At 48.9% G+C, this 22,826-nt stretch overlaps 2 non-coding genes and 1 pseudogene across 2 annotated transcripts; all 3 read right to left on the bottom strand.

The window, feature by feature from the left end:
* Positions 1-4,209: 4,209 nt before the first annotated feature.
* On the bottom strand, positions 4,210-4,293 carry LOC138565451 (small nucleolar RNA snR60/Z15/Z230/Z193/J17). Its single transcript, XR_011301324.1, has one exon. It is a non-coding gene; the product is annotated as a small nucleolar RNA snR60/Z15/Z230/Z193/J17 (small nucleolar RNA).
* A 1,447-nt stretch (positions 4,294-5,740) lies between these two features.
* Positions 5,741-5,806, bottom strand: LOC138565486 (small nucleolar RNA SNORD75). The gene has a single exon (XR_011301351.1). It is a non-coding gene; the product is annotated as a small nucleolar RNA SNORD75 (small nucleolar RNA).
* Positions 5,807-6,344: 538 nt separating this feature from the next.
* LOC138565436 (small nucleolar RNA SNORD47) lies at positions 6,345-6,420 on the bottom strand (annotated as a pseudogene).
* Positions 6,421-22,826: the final 16,406 nt, after the last annotated feature.

The raw sequence follows: 22,826 nt of genomic DNA, 5'->3' as shown, positions 1-22,826 counted from the left end.
ATGCAGCGATAGGTGAGAGAAAGGCAACCATGTACTGGGTCCATTGGTCGGGTTAGGTAACGACAAAGACTGAGAGTCTCTCTGGCAGAAGCCGTGACATGGGTGTCTGCAATAGAAAGGCCTCAGTTGGAGCCAAGTTTGCCCTTCTTAAGTTTCTTTCGGCCCGATTTAGTAATAGGATAGGAAATAGAGAAGATAGGAGAGATATATAGCGACATAGCTAGCTGCAGTGGTGAGGACACTTGCCAGACTGATGTACTGAGGCATATAGGGGGGGTGGAGGGTGCACGGCAAAAACACAGGGGTGGGACAGAGGACAAGGTAGGCTGTTAATTCAGGATGTACTCCACAGCAAACGCTGTTCCTAAAAAAGGTGGTAACAGTTGTACAACCAGCAAGAAGTGAATTTAAGAATGATAACATCAAGTACACAGCCAAATCGAATTCGATTTTATCTAAGGCAGAAAGAGCACAATGCAGCCAGTGCACACCGCCAAGTTCGAATTTACAGTCGACCACTCGACCCGTTATCTCTGCACCGAGCAACAAAATGCCCAGGAACAGGAATGGGCACCGAGAAAGAGCACAAGATCATGCCACAATGGACATGGACACACAATTCCAATGTACCACAGCAGCAACAACCTCAAATGCAGGAAACACCCCGCCAAACACCTATATGATCCAAACGCACTTCGAAAGAGAAAAATCCTTACATCTCACACCATACCTCATAACAACCCCAGAACCTGGATACCCCAATGACACACATCGGCCCATGCAAAAAAAATAAAAATTTTTTTTAAAAAATCGCCCGAGACAAGCAGAAAAAAGAAGGAAACACCCAATAAGAGTATGGGAAGACCACGACCAACACCCACAGGACACCGGACAAAACGACAAAGTACTAATAACCAACAACCGAACTATTAACATAGCGGATAGATTCAATGAAGAAGCCTCCGCTGATCTTCAACCCATTGGCATGAATATGGAAGCACTGCTATTGAACATCCAAGCTTTCAGTCTATCAGACCGCTTCAATGAAGATGCAGCCCTCGCTGATCCTCATCCAATCAACGCCAATACAAATGCACAGCAACTGGATAACTACAAACCAAAACAAGGATCAAATGAGCAAAACCACACCAAAAAGATCTGTTGCAATTTAATCAATGCAAGGTTAATGTCCAAACATGCCTCCAAAATATACTCTCCTTTGCGACGGAGGGATCCACATCCTATTTGTAACAGAAACATGGCTAGACGACAACTACAAGATCACCCTCAACTGCCTACCTGAAAACTTCAAGTGCGTCCAAGCAAACAGAAAAACCAAAAGAGGGGGGACTGGCAATCATCCACAAGGAACACCTGGCTATCAAATTGGAAGACCCACTAAACATTGATAAATGTGAATCCTTAATCATATGCCCATCAGTAAACCCCAAAACAAACCTGAAATTCATACTGATATACAGACCACCAACCTACGATGCAACCTTCGCAGACGCATTCATGGAAGCAATAACCACCCTGGCCATCAAACCCAATCACCTGATCGTCCTCAGATTTCAACATCTGGTTCGAAGAAGAAAACACAACCACACAAAAATCTCTAACCAGCCAACTAGCAGCAATGAATCTACAACAACTGGTCAAAGGAGCAACCCACTCGGCAGGGCATACACTTGTTGCAATCTTCGCAAGCAAAGAACTAATTACCACGGCACCCCCAATTCAAATACTCTTTAGTGACCACCTCATCATTACCTTCGTAATCAAAAGGACCACTCCAGTAAATAGGTAACTAGACAAACCACCGACCACTATGCAAAGAAACTGGAGCACCATCAAAAACACCAACCTAATTGAACTCCTCGAGCTCAGCAAACCGCACCCAACATTTATGGAAGAAGCAGACCTGGACAAAAAAGTAGCCCTGCTCCACACTTGGACTGTAACAACTATGGACAACATCGCCAAAGAAAAACATTTCACTCCTTCTCATAAAAGAGCAATGGAAAAATGGTTCATCCCACTACTCAGCACCATGAAAAGAAAAAAACAAAGACTAACCAGATTGTAGAATAAAAAAACAGTGCGAATAAACTGTAATTCCTGCAACATAACCGCGCATACAAAAAGAAATTACAAAAAGGAAACGCTATGACAACCGAATCTTCGAAGCACCAAACACCCAAAAAGAACTTCAAAATGATAAATGAAATTAAAAAATCCACCAGGCTGCACCAATACACCAATTCCTACAATAAGACTATGCAATAACCTACCAGACCACTTCAAAAACAAAACCATCAGCATCCAACAAACCATACAAAGCAAACCACCCGATAACACCACAATCCCCATCTATCCTCAGGAGGAAAATCTGAACAAACTACAAAGCTTTTCTGAAATTTCAACGGAGACTTACATCAAACTGGCAAATCAAAGCAACAACTCAGGTTCTCCTGATGACCCCTGCCCCCGAGACATATACAAATCAATTCTTAAACAAGGAACTCACATTGAAAGGTTGAGGATGTTCCTGTGATATTCCATCACAACAGGGAAAGTGCCACAAGCCTTCAAATCAGCATATATCAGGCCACTACTCAAGAATACAGCCAGAACCACTCAAGGATACAGCCGGAACCGTAGAGGACCTCTCCAACTACAAACCCATCTCTAACATCCTGTACACAGCCAATCTGCTCGAAACGTACATATACAAACGACCCAAGAATTCATAGAAGAGCACTGCCTACTAGACCAGGTTTAAATTGGTTTCAGACCAATGAGAGGAATGGAATCAGCCTCCTCTCAATATGGGACGATCTAAAAATAAACACAGACTCAAACAGTACTGCCTTGATACTTCTAGACCTATCTTCAGCATTCAACAGTTAATCACGACATCCTCATAATGAGATTAGAAGGACTCGGGATAACAGACACTGCCCTACTGTGGATCAAATCCTTCCTACAAATAGAATGGAAACCATATGGGCCAGCTATTCTCTCATTCTCGTCCTCCGAGGACAGCAACACAGCCTGTTCTTGTAGTAAAGTATCCGGGGGGGTCGGATCAAAAACTTCAGGCCTCCTGTAGAACCCCCGTCGACGAGGCCATCGTCGACGTCGTTGTCGGTGGGACGGTGGATGCCACCTGCGTAAGTGGCAGGGTGGATGCCGATGACTGGGCCGCCGTCGACGACGGTGAGTTAGCAGGTGGTTTTGGCGGTCCCGCCTTTTCCACACTTGGCTTGCTTTTACTCGACTCTCGACTCGTGGTCGATCTATGATGATCGCCCGAGGAGGATTTCCTTTCCTTTTCATGCTTTTTTGATGAAGATGATTTCTTTGACGAGGAGTCTCTAGTTGAGTGACTTCCAGACGACTCTTTTTCCGTCGGTCGAGATTTCTTCGCCGGCGGTTCTGACGAGGTAGCGCGGCGTGATGTTTTCGCCGATTGTGTGGAGCCTACCTCCGAAGGGGGGTATGCCCCCGCTCCATCATTCAGCCATGCCACCAGTCGTCGACTGCGGTCTGAGGGTTTTTTGAGAAAACCCTTTGCATATGTCGCAGTTATCCGCCGAATGATGAGGGTGGAGGCAATATATACAATCCATATGACTCCAATTCCAGTAATGCAACCTTGTACAAAATAGTAAGACAACGCAAGGAGATCCCACTACTTTGGAGACGGTTGAAATCTGAAGGGGAACCGCGGGGGCAGGCCTCTTATACGGGGACGGCCTACAGAGCATGCGTAGGCGGGTCCTAAAAGGACGTAGATAGGACACAAAAGTGTCGGAAGTTTTCCTATTGGAAAAGGCTATATATGTGTACCGAGGGGTCCCAGTCTGACGGGGAATATTCTAAGCATGTGAATCCATGAAAGATCCAATGCTGGAGAATGTTTATTACCACACAAAACGAACCTTCCCTCCATTACAATACAAATGGACAACCAGACCAAGATAGCCACATTGCAAGTCAATATATTGTGGCAGATTTAAGATTAAATACTTCTGTTCGACCCTTCGGGCAATACAGGAGAAAGAACGCACTCAACCAACCCTCTAATATCGAAAAGACCAAGCGTACGTACCCAGTAGGCCAAATAAGTATCACGAGGCTGGAAAGGAATTGGAATTGCGGGTTTTACATAACACTCCATACAAACTGCCAAGTCATGCTGGATCAATACATCAGATAGGAGCGAAAGACAAAAGCTCTTTTTCACCACTGTTCATCAGCTGAACTATGGGCTCGTCATTGTATCAATGTTCAAGAGATCCCATTGCACACAACGCAGTGTCCAAAAGCAACTCTAGGCTCTGCGGCAGGTGCAGCATGCAAAGGGCTGCAGTGTGATCTCCAACGCCCGTTGCTGCAATGAGTAGCACAGTACACAATCCATAGGCTGCCGGACCAATTGACACCAATCAACACTTCCCAATTACAACAAAGTTGAGATCCACACCCCCATCCTCCAAGCCACAATGACTTACTGCCTCCCGCCAAACACCGGTACATACAGATGGGAGATTTTCCTTCTGCTGGTCACTGGGGCTGCCGAAGGTATGGCAGCAAGTTCAGTTTTAAGCTGAATTATAGTCACTCGCCACAGCACAGCATCCCTGCATGAGGGGAGAATGGGGACAAAAAATAAGGAAGCGCAGTTTTACAAGCAATTTGCAGCACAAGTCCCCCGTGCCATGTCAGGTACAAGTTCATCCCTCATCCTTTGTCGGAGAGATTCCCATTTGTAAAATAAAGCCATCATAATGGCCCACAAAATGTACCCCGTCTGCAGGAACCGCGAAAATAGCTCCAAACAACCCCTCTTCCCCCATTGATAATGACCGATCAACTGATCACCGCTTACCATCAAAATACATCCAGCCTTGTCCCTGGAGAAGAGCTAGAAGACAAAGATCAATATCAGTCACGTGGCATGAACTCCTAGACACACATTTACTCAGACTTGCGTGCATTCAGAATTGTAAAACGTGGTTAACGTTCTCATCATACACTCGGTCAAGAGTAGCAAATAAAAAGTCATCATTACTGCACGCACAAAACTCCAGGCCTCAGTGTATACGCAATGCTGCGTCCCCACAAATGCAAACATGGAATACAGGACAAACAACCAAATCCCAGACAATGCTCCAAACAGCATCTGGAAAGTTACCTGAACGCTGCAGTGTGCACCAGTAGAGGTTTCGGCACAGGGTCACGAAGCTCAGGTGGACGAGGCAGCAGATCAGTGATGCAAGGAGGGGGGGGGGCGCAGACAGGGAAGGGATCAAACGAGGTCACAGGAGAGCGTGCGCCCTGTGCTAGATGGGGCACTTATGAAGGCAAGCCCTGGACAGGAGCTGGCGTGGATACAGTCTGGGCACACCAGGATTAGGTAGGTGATGTAAACCCTTACTAGAGACAAGAGGCAGGAAGGGGCTGCCAAATGACTGCAGGACCTAGATTCCTCAACACGTGCAAGGGGCATCTACTGTAAGGGCCTTTGTGACATACGGCTATTAGTAAGCACTTGCCCACCAAACATTAGGCCAATTTACCTAGAAGTGACGGCTGCACCATCATGGCAGAGTTCTTACAGCGCACTGATGCCACCTGCGTGTTATCTTGGCGCCACATCTAAAGGAAAAAAGCAAAGCAATGTTAACATAATGTTGAATGTCGCAAGCAGCCACTTGTACCCGCAAACTGAAGCCTCAGTGTGTTTTATTTCAGAAATCCATTCTGTCCACTACTCTTTAAATTGACATCATGGGCTTCAGAGCTGCTGGGTAACGCACATATTCCAAAATGCGGACCCCACAAGAGTATGAAAACTAACGCTAGGAATATTAACAATTCTGAATTCGACACTTATCAAACGGTATAAAGTGCTGCCCTTATACCCCAAACCTGTGTCTGTGCTGCTTGAGCAATGATGCCAATTTGTATAAAGTAATGGTAAATTATGGAGCCCAACGCCCACCTGGGATATAAATAAATCTATTCACCGGTGGTCATCAGGCCACAATCGGGGCACCGGTGACTCTGCTGTAGCACAAGTGCATAGCGCCCGATGAGGCAAACAAGCGTCACACGAACATATCCCGCCAACATGATATATTTCCCCTTCACTGTCAAGACTGGAGTTTGTGATCGGTGCAATTTATCAAGCGAACCGCCCACATACATTTATGACGCGCACAAATAAATATACCTTTCAAGGGGGGATTCACGCTGAAACCTGCAAGAGAAGGAAATGGCAGTCGTTAAGGGAACAAAAAAGGTGACTTGCTAAATAACAAATCAAACCAAGTAACCTCAGAAAGATATGGAACGGTAAGGAGTAGAATCAGCTGGAATCATATGGCAGAATCGATTTAATCATCGGTTACACGCGGCGCTCGCCAAGCCCAGTGCAATTCGGATTCAGGCGGTGCACACCAACAAAGTTAACTGCACGCCTATAATTGCTCCACATACATAGGGGAAAGGCCAGGCAAGTACTCTAGCTGTCGCCATCTACTCCACGAAATCAGCCCGTTGCAGAACAGGTCATCTTTAGGGGGGAAAAGACATTGACAGCCATGAAAGCCCACGTCATTATTCACTGGGCCATTCATTTTGCAAGTCAGGCATCACTAAACACGCACGTGTTAAAAAAGGACTCAAGTTAAACAAAAAAAAAACAAACACTTGGTCTTGCAGGGCCTGCAGGCTGCCAGAAGACCGGTAAACACGGCGCCCAACAACTACAAGCAGCCATTTTCGACAGAAGGCGCCTTTGTCTCAATGTCAACATACCTAGGTTTATGGTCAACAGCTTGGAAATTAAGTTCTCAGTGGGTGAACCCAGTAAGCAAGGGCTACTACTGGGAGTGGAGGAGGACCCTGCTGATCCACAATGTCTAAGTCAATATTTTATGAGCAGGAGCTAAAACCAGCTCCTGGGTGCCAGACATTCCCCAGCAGGCAGGAGCTACCACTGGAGAAACAATGAGCGAGTACCCTGCAAATTTAACTTCCACACGAAATGCACATAGCATTCTCAGGTATCACCCTGCCACCAGCGACACCCAGCCCCCTGTGTCACACTAACACTGGTGAGCGCCCCCAGTTACCGACAGCCTCCTGCCCACACTCTTGCCTGCCGGAGAGAACCAAGCATTAAGAGGCCTCATCGCCCTGCCACTGGTGTACACCCTACTGGGCTCACCAGCCATGGACCAGGCCAATGTGACCCTTGTTACAATCCCTGCAAATCCCGAGCTGGGACATCCCTTACACCGTCAGCATCGGTGTATTGCCTGATGGGGGGGTGGGGCAGGGAGGACAAGAAGAGGCCCCAACACCAGGTCACACCCTGTCATCAGTGTCCAGCCAAAGCAGACCTCAAGCTCACCACCCAGCATAAGAGCTAGGAGCAAGAGAGGGTTGCAGCTCCTCACAAGTGCTTGTGCACCCTCCTGTGCTCCAGTAACATGGTGACACTCCCGATTGGGCGGGGGGGGGGGGTGAGTGATATCCTGTCACCCCAGGCCCCATCAATATCATGTAGTGCAGCCTAAATACCCAGTTACCCGTGTTTCACTGACTGCCAACATCAAGGGACTGAGCCTGACCCTCGTGCAGCTTGGACACCCTGCTACCCGCATCTCACTGCCTACCCCAACATCAAGTGAGTAAGCCTATGTGGCCCCTGGTGCCCCCAGGTGAAGCTTTAGCGGCCTTTGAACATCAGCGGACCTGGACCTGTGGAAAGGATTATCCTGAAAGGACGCTGATGGAAAGTGAACTGGTCTCCTGCAGTCCTGCAATTGCTTAAAGAGGAGACTCAGTAAACACGTTTGATGCTGTGAGCCTGCATATTAGCTACATGCTTAAAGTGGTCTCAGTGAAGAACAGTTATGTGAAGCTGTGATACCACAGTTTGAAGGTGTGCGCTATATGGTGCCAGCAGCTAACAATGGTGTCTCAGTGGTTGCTGTTTCCACTCCCCAGGTTAATAAAAGGTGTTATAACATGTGGTTGAACTGCCAACATTCTACCAGCGGTTCACCAACCGCAGGTCATGTGTAGTATGTCTATGACCATGTGAGCCCCATGTGTGTAGCTGTGGCATATCCCATTTGTTGTTGATCCAATGAGTCTGAAGTAGCCCAAGTCATCTCATTCTGTAACGGGGGGGGGGGTGGGGGAGGGGGGGTCGTTTGTTTTGGTAACATTTGTTTGTTATGAAAAAGGAGGAGTGTGACCCTCCCAAGTGTGTTGCCCTTTTAACATGGGGCATGACTCATTGCCCAAGGTAATAAAAGGAGTCTCTGCAGACACGAGAATGGCTGCAGACTCCCAAAGAGGAACGACAGAGTCTGTCTCTCATTCATAAGGCCTGCAGGCCCACACTGAGCACAGGCTTGTAGGCCAGTATACCGTGGAACCATTGTGCCACTACAGTGGCAGAGGCCTGCATGGTCAGGGGCATGGCTCACACTGTCCCCACTCCTGATGGTACTGGTGTCCCATAGCAGGCCCCTGCAACAGTATGGGTGCTCTGTAGTCAACAGCTGAACAATTTACCCTGGGTCATTAACAAGGAAGTCGATCAACGAGTGCTCAGAGATAGACCTCTGACAAGGCAGTTGACTCCCATCAGGCAGTAGAGATCCATATAGACATTGAGGCTGCATCTGGCACAGGCATTGAAGAGACTTCTTTCCAGGATCCACCATGGATGGATGAAGACGCCATGCAAGAAAAACTGCTCCAAAGGGGCCTCTGCCACCAGAACAGGAATAACCCCAGACAGCACTGGAGTCAAGGATCACAAGCGAAGAGATAAAACATGTGCAATAAACCAGTAAGCAAAGAATTCCAAGAGATTGGACTCCCGACACAATTGTTAAAAATCTGAAGATGGCCTTCAGGGGGGCTGAGCTAAGGGAGCCCTTTCTATTGATTGTGAGCAATACAACCCAAAATGACTACTGGAGCAATTTAGCAGTTTCAATTTTAAGAGCAAACTGCTCTGTTACCTATTATTCCCAGCCTGACTGGCAATATGCATACTGCATGTGTAATTATGAAAGATCCAAAGCTGGAGAAAATTGTTACCCAAGACAGATGCAGTCCTCTTTCAATCTCACGTTCCAAACTATACGAATTCAACTCAGGATATCAACTTTATTCTCGGCTTCAATTCAGTTTACATAACCAAATAGAACAGGCCCATATGAGATTGTTTACAGAATACAAAAATGCATGCCTGTGTGTTAATGTTATGGGGTCTTGTACCACGCTCTTGGCACTCTGGTGCAACTCCAAATGGGAGGGTTGGGGGTGTGTGATTGAGAGGAAGACCAAGAGAGCTTGATGTGCTGTTGCCAGTTTCAGTTCGGAGAAACGGTCACTGAGCGCAGGTGCGTTTTTGGTTGGTAGCCGTCATGTGATTGTGCACTGGATGGTTTCATGTTGGGTGTTGTGAAGTGTGTGCAATGCAAGTATGGTTGAGGTTTTTTCAGAGTATGCAGAATGGAGGGTTTAATAGTAGCAACACATTTTGTACCCCCAACAATCCATTTAATTGTAGCACATTTCCAACCCCCAAAAAGCCATCTATTGTGTGCCTTTTTCCACCTACACAAGCTTCCAGGCTAAATACGAAATGACTGGTCCTTTTGCTCTAATTTAGTTCACAGGATAACCAAATAAAATTAAAACGTAAAAGATAGAACTTCATACTTGGGCTCTAAATAGCTTTTCATACCCATCCAATTTTGGCTGGCACTCGTCCTCTGGTTACTCCGTTGTCTTCCATAATTGTCTGGCTTCTATTCACTGCAGATTTCATATCAGACATGTCAATTTCTAAGCCACCCTCGGATTTCCCATCAATCTATCTATTCAGGTGGAACTTAGTCAACTTGGTGCAATTGATCATTTGTTGAAGCGCACGTGCACTTGGTTACATTGCAGATATTCCTCAAAGACCAGACAAAAAGCTAGATGAGGTTATTAGGGACATGCATAACTAGACGGTTTTCATGAATAGACCAATAGTGTGGGGCGGCTTGGGGGGAGGGGAGATTACCCTTCACATATTGGAGGGGAATTTAGGTTAGGACTTGGACAATCCTTGATCTACACTAGGGTGTAGAAAGGGCTGGCATATAGGTGGGAATCAATACCAGGGCAACCACTGAAACGCCACCAATGCAACAATATTAAATATGAGGGTAGTGGGACATGAGATCTAAATTATACCAACGTCTGCAAGACAAGAGGTACCAGTGGCACCATAATGGACAAGGAAACCAGATAGTGTATTGTACATGCTATTGTGTGTCACAGGATACATTAGTTAATCTGAATTGCTTATATAATGCAACATTTCCCTTCCGCTAAGCAATCTTGCCTCATCCTGTCAAAGTAGGCTGCCAATTGTTTTGACCTAGTTCATCACTTCCGAGCCGAATGATGAATGCTAAAAGCGTTGCATAGTTCAACTAAACATGCAAAGTCTTAAAACGCGTCACTACAATAATCATGGTTAAACCAAATCCTAAAGTGTCATATTAAGAAAGGACTTTGAAGAGAAACGAACATGTGCAGAACAGAGCGTTGTTTGGACCACCATGCCGAGTCATTTTTCAGTTTCCAGTGATTTATACAACCCAGGTTTAGAAAATGAAGCTTGTTTTTCAAATAGTCAAAAATAAAAGGGGAGAAATTGACCTGGAGACGCACGTACTAAAACCCTTGAAATTCAGTGAAAACTCCAAGACCGATGCGGAACAAGTTACTCACCTGTAACTATTGTTCTGCAGCATGGGTCTGATCTAGATTCATATGCTCATGAATATTCCGTGGCATCAGGCCAGGAATCCTTGGTAAAAGGAAGTTTCCGTTCCACACAAACTTTATTCATCCTCTAAACCAATCGCTGAGCTTTGGGTTATACTGCCCCAGACCTCCAAGTGGCAGCCCTGCAGATGTCTAGCAGGCGCACGCCGTTGCAGCGATCACTCGGTGGAATGGGCTCTCAGACGGCCCGGCAGCGGTCTGTTTAACACCTGGAGAGCCACCTGGAGATGGAAGCCTTGGACAAGGCCTTCCCACGGTTCACAGGACCAAAGTTCACAAATAGCTCAGACGTCCCCTGGAAACTCTTTGTGCGTGCCACATAGAATTTCAGAGCGTAAGCCACATCCAGCGAGTCTAAGGCCCTCTCAGCTAGCGACAACGTTTTCGGAAAGAACACAGGCAACAACAAAGGCTCGTTAAGGTGGAATTCCGACAGAACCTTGGGCATGAAAGAGGGGTGTGTTCGTAGCACCACCCTCGTGTTGTGAAAAGTCAAAGAAGATTGTTTGCAGGATAGGGCCTGGATCTCACCTACCATCCTGGAAGAGGTGATGGCCACAATGAAAGCTGTTTTCTATGAAAGGAAGAGAGGGCTGATGCATAGGCTCGAAGGGATCCCCCATGAGCCTCCTCAGCACCATGTTGAGTTCCCATGTCAGGGTTGGCACCTTCACCGGCAGGAACGATCTAACCAGTCCTTTGAGGAACTCCTCAATGAGACAGTGGGACCAAAGCGCCTGCGAGACCTGGTGTAGCGGGAGATAGCCGCCAAATGCAGGTTGATAGAGGTGGGTGCCAGCCCTGCCTTGGCCAAGGACAACAAGTACAGAGGAATCTGCTGGGCCCTGACCCTCAGAGGGTTGATCTACTGCGTCCCGCGAAACATTTTCACTTGTGCCCGCAGCACTGAAGAGTCGATGACACTCTGGCAAGGACCTCCTGCAGTCCGCCAGTAGCTCATACCTTCCGAACTCTAAGGCCGTAGGAGCCAAGCCTACAAGTTCCGTGGTCCTGGGTCGTGATGTAGGTTTGCACCTTCTCTGGCGAGCAGATCCACGACCACCAGAAGCTTAACCAGGGGAGAAGGCAACAGGCTGAGATGGTCTGAGTACCAAATCTACCTCAGCGACGAGAATCATCCTGCATCGGCACTGTTTGAGTTTATTGATGACTCGCAGCATGAGAGGCAACCAAGGGAATGTGTACAGGAACACGCCTTCCGACGGGAAGAAAAAACACACCCCATGCTCTTTCACTGGTGGAACCTGCAGGCGAAATTAATCGCCACGGCAAACAGACCAACATGGGTTATGTCCCACTTGTTGAAGAGGTGGTCCAGATCTTGTCCAAGTTCGCACTCATGGCAAGAGCGCATCTCCCTGCTGAGGGAAGTCAGCGAGTGTTCTTGACTCCCTACAGATGAAAAGGGATGAGGAACAGCTCTTGGACGACAGCCCAGTGCCACAAGTCCTGCGCACCTCTGGAGAGCACTGGGGACCTCGAGCCCCCCCCACCACCCCTGCTTCCTGATATCAAACATCATGGTGGTATAGTCGGTGAAGACCCTCACCACCTTGTCCTTGAGGGACAGAATGAACAACTTGAGGGCCCAGAACACTTCTTCTAGCTGCGGGACATTGATGTGGAGATCCCTCTCCTATGGCAGCTACAGGCCTCTGGTGTGGAGACATCCAGGATGAAGGGGTCACATCCTGAACCTGCAAAGCTGGATCAGATAAATGCTAGACATCATGCCGAGCAGCGACTTTATGGTCTGCACTGTGGCAGTCTACAGTGCCAACAGCCGTTGCACCTTGCCCAGCAGGGATGCTATCCTCTCTTCCGAGTGGGCCACCAGGCAGGAGACAGTGTTGAGCCTGGCCCCCAGGAACAGTGCATTCTGCAATGACATCAAGCAGGACTTTGGATAGTTGACGGAGAACCCCAGATCCATTATTAGCAGGATGGTCCTCTGTTCGACAGCAACTCCCCTCGACTTGGCACAGTGAGCCAGTCGAGGTAAAAGTACACATTTATCCCCCGTAGACGCAAATGGGCAGCCAGAGGTGCCAGGCACTTCTTAAACACCCTGGGCGCTGACTTCAATCCAAAAGGGAGGGCCTTGAATTGGTAGTACCTTCCCTGTACAACGAAGGGAATAGTTTCTTACCTGTAACTCCATTTCTCCAGCATTGGTATCTTTCATGGATTCACATGCTTAGAATATTCCCCGTCGTCAGACTGGGACCCCTCGGTACACATATATAGCCTTTTCCAATAGGAAAACTTCCGACACTTTTGTGTCCTCTCTACGTCCTTTTAGGACCCGCCTACGCATGCTCCGTAGGCCGTCCCCGTATAAGAGGCCCGCCCCCGCGGTTCCCCTTCAGATTTCGGCATCTCCAAAGTAGGAAGGGATAAATTTATCAATTAAATACATTACATTCCGGGGAGGTTGGCGGGCGCATGTGAATCCATGAAAGATACCAATGCTGGAGAAATGGAGTTACAGGTAAGAAACTATTCCCTTCTCCAGCATTGGATCTTTCATGGATTCACATGCTTAGAATAGATTGTATAGCAGTAACACTTGAGACGGCGGTGAGAATGTAATGTAATATACCCTTAACATACTACACAATGCATATGTACAGTAGGAATAAGTTACCTCATATAACCTTACCCACGTAAAATAAACTGTCATTAAAAAGGTAGACAACAGATTCTCCACAGCGTGGAGCTTACCTTACTGAAACAGATGCCGCAGGACAGCTCTTCCCATCTGCACCTCGTCCGCATGCTGCCTGGCAAGGCAGTAGTGGCGGGTAAACGTGTGGGGCACTGACCATGCCGCAGCTTGGCATATGTCCGTCAACGGAATTCCTGCCCATAAAGCTGTTGAGGAGGACATCGATCTTGTAGAATGGGCTCTAGGATGTCCTTGCAGTGGCCTTCCGGCCTTAGAGTGACAAAACGCAATCGTCGATGAGACCCATCGAGTCAATCCTTGTTTAGAGATTGCTTTTCCTCTCGTCGACGGACCATACGCGACGAACAGTTGTCTAGTAGACCTGAATTCCTGTGTACGATGTAGGTAAAATTTCAGAGCCCTCTTAATGTCCAGGGTATGAAGAGCTTTTTCTGCTGCCGATGATGGTGTGGCGAAGAAAGTAGGGAGAACAATGGACGAGTGTTTGTGATACGCTGTCGGAACTTTTGTGACGAACATAGGATTAGTTGCCAGTACTTCTTTGTCCTTAAAGAATCTTAGGTATGGCGGGTCTACGACCAGCGCTTGCAGTTCCAAGATTCTTCTAGCTGATGTGATATCAATCAAGAATGCCAACTTCCACGAAATGAATTTTATGTCGGACGTGGCCATAGGCTCAAAAGGCGGTTTCATTAAGCCTGCCAACACTGTGTTGAGACTCCAAGTCGGTGGGAAACGTTTTTCCGGGGGAAAAGCTCGAAATAAACCCCTCATGAAGTGTTTTACAAGTCTGTCGCTAAATAGAGGTGACGACTGCCTTTTCCTTGTGAACCTCGAGATGGCCGCCAGGTGCACCTTTATCGATGTGAAGGATAATCCCCTCTCCGCTAAGAGGAGCAGGTAAGGTAGAACTTGTTCCGGCGTCACCGACAACGGTTCTGGCCCTGTTGTCCCCTACACCATTCACAGAACCTCCGCCACTTATAGGAGTAGGATTTGTTTGTAGAAGGGGCTCTAGCCGCTTGCAGAATTTTTTGACAATACTCCGAAACGTCTAAAGCACCGAACTCCGAAAAGTCAGGAGCCAGGCTGTAAGGTTGAGACTGTCCGGGTCGTGATGCCACACCGTGCCTTTTTCCCGGGATAGTAGGTTCGGGGCTTTGGGAAACCCTATGGGATGTTCCAGCGACAGGTGAAGCAGGTCAGAGAACCACGGTTGCCTTGGCCAGTATGGTGTCACTAGAATTACCCGGCAATTGTATCTGCGTATCCACTGTATTGTCCTCCGTATGAGGGGGAACGGGGGAAAAGCATAGAGGAACATGTCCGTCCATGGGAAGGAGAATGCCTCCCCCCTGGAGCCCTCTTGAGGCCATCTGCTTGCGAATTGCTCGCATTTCTTGTTGTCTTTGGTCGCGAAGGCGTCCAGAGGGGGGTGACCCCATTTCTCGAACACTCATCAGGTGAACTGTGTCCATTTCCCACTCGTGTATCTGGGCCATGCTTCTGCTGAGGGAGTCTGCTTGGGAGTTCCTCACTCCTGGAAGGTGATGAGCCACGATGGAAATTTCGTGCTTTAATGCCCAATGCCATGTTTTCTGGGCTTCTATGGAAAGAGTTCTTGATCGCGTCCCTCCTTGTTTCCTCAGATAAAACATGGCCGTTGTATTGTCGGTCAGTATTCGTACTCGCGAGCCCTTGATGTGTGGTAGGAATGCCTTCAAGGTCCATCTTACTGCTCTGAGCTCTAACACGTTTATGTGTAGGAGTGACTCTGTTGGAGACCAGCGACCTTGCGTTTGGAGAGCACCCAAGTGAGCTCCCCATCCGGTTAGGGACGCATCCGTGACTATGGTTCGCTGAAACTGCGGCTCATGTAGGGGTACGCCGTTGTTCAGATTGTGGAAACTCTGCCACCACTGAAGGGTCCGAAGCAGCTTGTCGTCGTCGTCGATGGTTATCTTGTCTGACCACGATCCTTGAGCCTGCATCCATCGGTCCGCAAGGAATTCCTGGACTGGCCTCATGAATAGGCGACAGTTTTCCACCAGATGGATGCAGGATGCCATGGCCCCTAGGACCGAAACGTATTTTCTCACTGAGATCTTGGTGTTTCGCCGTAGTCGGCATGCTTGTTGATTGAGTCTTGAGGTTCTGTCGAGAGAAGGTTTCACTAGCCCTAACTGGGTCTCGAACTGTGCCCCCAGGAATACCAGCGATCTCGATGGCTGCAGAGAGGATTTTTCGAAGTTTATGGCGAATCCCAGCTGTTGTAGAAGCTGCATGGTGGCTTGTAAACTTGTGTTGGTCGACGCTGGGGAGGATCCCCTTACCAGCCAGTTGTCGAGGTATGGGTATACATGGTGGCCTTGCTTCCTTAGCCAGGCCGCTACTGGAGCCAGGCATTTCGTGAACGTTCTGGGGGAGGTCTTGAGCCCAAAAGGAAGAACCGTGAATTGGTAGTGAGTCCGCCCTATTACAAATCTTAGGAATTTCCTGTGTTTCCGACACATTGGAATATGGAAATACGCGTCCTGTAAATCCAGGGACGCTAGAAAATCCCCCTCTTGAACGGCGCGGATCACTTCCTGCAGAGTGAGCATCTTGAATTTTAGGCTCTTTAAAGACGTGTTGAGATCGCGTAAGTCTAAAATGGGACGCCATTTGCCGTTCGGCTTTTTTACGACGAAATATCTTGAGTAGGCTCCTTGACCTCTCTGTGATGTTGGAACTAATTCTATCACGCCCTTTGCTAACATGAGTGTTACCTCTTGTTGAAGTATCTTCAGATGGGAATGAGCGGTGAACGCAGGTGGAATTTGCGGAGGGCTGTGTTTGAATTGTAGAGAGTGTCCTTTTCTTATAGTATCCAGCACCCATTGATCCGTCGTTATTCGTTCCCATTCGTCGACATATGCTGAAACTCTTCCCCCCAGAACGGTGTGTTGTATGTCACTGCTGATCTTTATTTTGCTCGTCTCTCGACGACTGCGGATATGATGGTCTTTTCCTGGAAGTCTGGAAGTTCCGGCGACGGTTTGCCGTTTGGGAGGCACGTCTGTATCTCTGGGAGGGGTAAGCTGATCTGCCAAAGGATCTGTCTCCAGATGCAGAGAATCTTGAATTACCTGAAGCCCCTCTAAAGGGACGAAAAGACTTGTAGTTTCTGCCACTCTGGAGGGCACCCAATGAACGTGCCGTGTCCGAGTCCTCTTTCATTCTCTTTAGGGCTTCGTCCACCTTCTCACCGAAAAGAAGGTCTCCCTCAAAGGGCATATCTAAAACTTTGTATTGTACTTCTGGCCTGAAGTAGGTACACTTAAGCCATGACTGTCGACGTAATACGACCCCATTATTGACTTGCTTGAAGCCTGACTCAGCGAGGTCCACCGCAATGTTTATTGTGTGATTTGAGGCTTCCTCACCTTCTCGGACGAGTAACATCGCTGCCTTCCTATGCTCGTCCGGAAGATGATCAAGCAACGGAGCTAGCCTGTGCCACATCTCCCTATCGTATCTGGCAACAATTGCCAGAGAGTTTGCGGCCTTTACTGTGGTCACTCCCACGGATAGCACTTTTTTGCCAAAGGCATCTTGGCGTCTCGCTTCGTTCTCAGGAGTCGTCGTGCACTTGTGCTGGGCCTTCGCCTTCCTCGCCGCTGCCGCCGACACCACCGAGCCTGGCGTTGGTTGGGAGGACAAACACTTGGGGGTAGACTCTGGAGCCTTAAACTTTTTTTCCAGGCGTCCTTTCACTGCCGGCTCTGAAAACGGGTGACGCATTGTCTGCAACCCCTCCTTCCATACATGGTCTAGTATTGGTATCGAGAACACAGACCTCCTTCTCTTACCCATGTGGTCGAACAAAAAAACAGTCCTTTTTCTGTTCTTCCTGGGACAAACCAAATTCTTTGCATGCCTTCTCCATCATAGAATGGAATGACGCAATGTCGTCCGGAGGGGACGGGTGAGCTGGGCTTCTAGGGGTTTCCAACTCCACCTCTGACTCCCAGGTTGGATCCCTGGAGGGGGATGATGAGATATCCGACATGGCTCCCCTGTCAGACTCCGAATCTCGCAGCTCACCTTCCTCTTGTGCCAGCGCTGAGATTGGCGTGCGTAGGTGCGTCGGTTGACGGGACGGGCCCGGCTCGTCGACGGGTGACTGTGGCAGGTTTGCCTGAGGTAGTCTCTGGTCCAACGACTAACAACGGCTGAAGCGTGGACAGAATTTCCAACGACAAAACAGATTGAGGATTGAGAAGAGGGGCAGATACCGGTATAACGGATCCCCTCGTCGTCGACTTGTCAGCCACACATAGCCCTAGGTCTGCTGGGCCAGCTATTCTCTCATTCTCGTCCTCTGAGGACAGCAACGCAGCCTGTTCTTGTAGTAAAGTATCCGGGGGGATCGGATCAAAAACTTCAGGACTCCAGGCCTCCTGTAGAACCCCCGTCGACGTCGTTGTCGGTGGATGCCACCTGCGTAAGTGGCAGGGTGGATGCCGATGACTGGGCCGCCATCGACGACGGTGAGTTAGCAGGTGGTTTTGGCGGTCCCGCCTTTTCCACACTTGGCTTGCTTTTACTCGACTCTCGACTCGTGGTCGATCTATGATGATCGCCCGAGGAGGATTTCCTTTTCTTTTCATGCTTTTTTGATGAAGATGATTTCTTGACGAGGAGTCTCTAGTTGAGTGACTTCCAGATGACTCTTTTTCCGTCGGTCGAGATTTCCTCGCCGGTGGTTCCGACGAGGTAGCGCGGCGTGATGTTTTCGCCGATTGTGTGGAGCCTACCTCTGAAGGGGGGGTATGCCCCCGCTCCATCATTCAGCCATGCCACCAGTCGTCGACTGCGGTCTTTGAGGGTTTTTTGAGAAAACCCTTTGCATATGTCGCAGTTATCCGCCGAATGATGAGGGTGGAGGCAATATATACAATCCATATGGCCGTCCCCCTCGTAAACTTTTTTCAAGCCGCACGTCGCGCTTGGGCGGAACAGCGCTTTTCCTGACACGGAGGACATTTTCTGTACTCAAATTCCAATAATGCAACCTTGTACAAAATAGTAAGACAACGCAAGGAGATCCCACTACTTTGGAGACGGTTGAAATCTGAAGGGGAACCGCAGGGGCGGGCCTCTTATACGGGGACGGCCTACGGAGCATGCGAAGGCGGGTCCTAAAAGGACCTAGATAGGACACAAAAGTGTCGGAAGTTTTCCTATTGGAAAAGGCTATATATGTGTACCGAGGGGTCCCAGTCTGACGACGGGGAATATTCTAAGCATGTGAATCCATGAAAGATCCAATGCTGGAGAAGTGCAGGAACTTCCGATGCTTCTCGTGAATGGGGACATGGAAGTATGCGCCCTGCAGATCCAGTGACACCAAGTCTCCCTCCAGTTGGCCGAGCACACACTACATTGTGACCATCCTGAATTTTTGGCACTTGAGGTATTTGTTGAGACTCCACAGGTCTAGAATGGGCCTCCAGCACCTGGTCTTCACCAAGAAGTATCTGGAGTAGACGCCAGAGGCCCCCCGAGTCGCTTTGGAATCCTCTCTATTGCCCGTTTTCTTATGGCCCGTACTTCCTGCAGGGGTTGTGTGATGTGCTGCTCCTGCTGGGCTCTGGGAGGTCACAGACACTTATGTTAGAACTTTAGGGTGTGTCTGTGGGCAAGAGCATCTAGCACCCATCCGTAAGTGGAGATCTTCTCTCATTCACCTACGAAGCTTGCGTCCCACCGGGGTGCATGGGTGCGGGCCCGACATCCTGGCCGGTTCAATCTTGCTTCAGGGCCTGCATGCCAACTTGGGAGCTACTAAGACTGCCACCTCCACCAAAATCCTGTGTCGTGGATCGGGAGGGTTGACAGTATGAAGAGGACCCTCTGCCGAAACCCGTCGACTGTCTGCCTGATTTTCCGCCGGAAGCACGAAATGATGGGCGGTGTTGAAGAGTGCCCAAGGCAAGGTCCGTCTCAGTGTCGGACTTAATGGCCTGCAACGACTAGTCGACGGCCTTCCCAAAAAGGTTGTCCCCGAAGGGCATGTCCAGAAACCTCATGTGGACCTCCTGACAAAAGTTGGTGGCTTTCAACCAGCCATGACGACGGAGGAAGACCCTGTTCCCTATCTGTCGGAAACTTGTGTCCATGATTTCCAGGGCCACCAACGCAATGGCATGGTCTGATGCCACCTCCCCCTCCTGGAGGACGGAAAGTGCTTCAACCCACTCGTCGTCAGGTAGGAACTCTAGCAGTGCGGCCATCTTTTACCTCTGCTCCCAGTCACATCTGGCCAGGATAGCAAGGGCGTTGGCTGCCTTGACTGGACACTGCTGAGTAGATTACTTTCCTTCCCACGGCATCCAACTTCTTCCCCTCGCTATCCGGGAGGGACAGAGGATGAAGAAGAGGGGTTAGACAACAACTTCCTTGCTGCTGCTGCGACAACCAAGTCTGGGGAAGGCTGCGAGCGTAGACACTTGGGTGCAGACTCAGGCACCCAGTATTTCTTCTCCAGCCGATCCCTCTTGAAAGGACTGTGGCTGGATTCCTCAAAGCCAGTTCTTCCTCCCAAACAATATCCAGGATAGGCACCGCCAAGATGGCTCTACCTCTTGGCCTCGCGTCGTTGATATAGGCACATGAGTGGGGGTTGATGCATCGGCATAGGGTGCCACTTTCTCTTCACCTGAGGTTTGCCTGGAGCTACCGGGGCCGGCGATGTCGGCATCAGTTTTTGAATCTCCAACACCACGGTGTGCAGGGTCGAAAGGATGTCCAGCGATATATCCTCAGAGGGGTAGGGGTGAAATAATGCCTACTGCGCCCAGCTCAGTTGTTGGCAGGTCCGCCATCACCACCTCAGTCAGCATCCCCATCAGGGATTTCACCGCTGTCCCCCACATCCTCCTGGATCGTGTGGGCAGATGCCTGGCCCTCATCCTAGGATGAACTATCTGTGCCCTAGAGTACAGTTAAGGCCTCCACTCCCCCTTTCTTTGCATCCCGTGGATTCTGGTTCGGGTTCAGGGATGGCATCCTTTTCTCGGATGTCCTCTCCACTGGCTTGGCCGATGCCTCCAGTCTCCGGTGCAGGGACACTCTGGCCACTGCTGGGGCTACCTTGTCTGGGTCAGCCCCCTTGGCCTTCGAGAAGGCAGCCACCACCAAATCGATAACTTCACCTGGGCCTTCTGGTGCAGGATGGTCATCTTTTCCTGCACTTTAGTCTTCTCTGGCTTTTCCCACAGCTTAGCTGGGTTTGCCGATTTCCTCTTAGAGGTGGCACTGGAGCGCTGGATGCAGACAGTGAAGATGAGCGTGCCCTGTCCATCACGGGACCCGCCTGCAAGGCTCCCGGCCTGGTCTTGGGCCCCCACGGATGGAGCGCCCTCAAATAACTTAGAAGCCCGTATGTGGGACCAGCCGTTCCTTTGTGAGGCATACCCCTGCTCCCTACACAGGAGTATAGGCCTTGGAGCTGAACCACACTGGCAGCCTATTGTGACAATCCTTCACGTTTCGCTTTGAGAACCAGAGGCAGATTTTGCAATCTGCTTCCTTGTGATCCAGATGGAGACAGTAGAGGCATTGGTCCTCCAAAAACATGTTCGGCAGTTGGAGCAGAGCTTGAAAAGGGAGCTTCCCCTACTTCTGCAACATGGTCCGGAGTACGCCGACGGCCTTCTGGAATCTGATGAAACTGCAACGATTATGCCCTTGAAGGGGCACTGAAGTTCACCAACAAAAGGATCCCCGTTTGTCAGCCGATGTAGGAAAGAGCACATGAAAAAAACAGATCAGCACAGAGCAAAACGCAAGAACTCCCATCTTAAAATGGCTGCCAGGGAGAGGGCAGTCATTGGCAGGGGCAGTATAGAAGAGAAATACAGTGTGTAAGCAAAAGTGAAACTTTTCTTTTACCTAGGATTCCAAGCCTGATGACGGGTAATATTCATGAGCATGTGAATCCATGGCAGTCCCCATGCTGGAGAAAATAAAGATTGAATTCTACAAAACCTGTGCCTTCCATCATGCAACCCCTCAGCACACCGATTACATCACTGCCATCAATTATATCACTGCTAAGTGATCCTCGAAGCTGGTAAGGGGAATACAGTAGCGATCTGCTGCTTTGGTTCCAAGCAGTCTTCAATGGACATCCTCACCTGGTTACTCGGCAAGTATCTTCCAGGTCTAGCCATGGGGCCATTCTACAGACCCTTCAGGATATTGCAGCATTTCAGGCACATTAGACTGGAGGGTGTCCATATTGCAGGCGGTCATTACATGCACCGTTTGGAACTAAAAGGAAGCGTCCATGGGCCTCCCGCTGTAAAAGATTATCAAAATTAAAAACGCTATCCCCGTTCGACAAATCGATAGCAAGTGAAAGAGCAGCAGTTCATACCTTAGCAGTCAGAAAAATAAAAATAGTAAAGACGCATGCAATGAGCACCACCTCCCTACAGGTGCAAGGGTTGACTTAGTTGTCTGCTCATTTAAAAGCACCACAATTCTGAAATCAGGATGCACTTTTAAAACACACGTGGTTATTATACATGTGCACATTGCTAATAAATTGTTACCACTCTGGAATGGGTCCAACCCTCCTACTCCGCCCACACCCATCCTCCACTGCTGCATGCACACTTACTTTAGCTTTATGGTAACATGGCAGGAAGCGCTACAAACACAAGACCACTCAAAATTGGCTGGGCTCCATTATGTTCTTGCAAGATATTTTTCCTACACCCAATATTGAAAAGGTAAAATTTCCCCGACCACCAACCTAAACAAGGATCTTTGAACCAGGGTTGAAATGTGGGCCTACAATGTCTCCAAATAACAATGACACCCATAGAAAGCTTAATGGGTGCTAGGCCTGTAGATCTAATCATGGATCTAATCTGCAAGCCCTAATGTTGAATGCAATCTCACTTCTTCGTAGGAGTCTCACCTGAAATCAAAAGCCACTAGACCAAGTATAAACTACACCAGACATGTTTCTAAGGTCTGGGAATTCCACCACCTCACTGGGCACATCAGCGGTGGTTAATCGGGTGCGAGTAGACCGCACACTGCAAATCTAACCACCACATACGATGCACACCAAGTTTCTGCACATCATTCCCAATCCATTATAATGAATGGTGGTGTTCCAATTCTTGGCTTACATTTTAACGCAAAAGTTAAAATGACATGTTTGTGAGGC

Source organism: Ambystoma mexicanum, chromosome 1q (assembly GCF_040938575.1).
Source record: "Ambystoma mexicanum isolate Mex_15411 chromosome 1q, UKY_AmexF1_1, whole genome shotgun sequence".
NCBI lineage: Eukaryota > Metazoa > Chordata > Amphibia > Caudata > Ambystomatidae > Ambystoma > Ambystoma mexicanum.
Note: the sequence above shows the minus strand (reverse complement) of the source record. Positions and strands in the feature narration are given on the sequence as shown.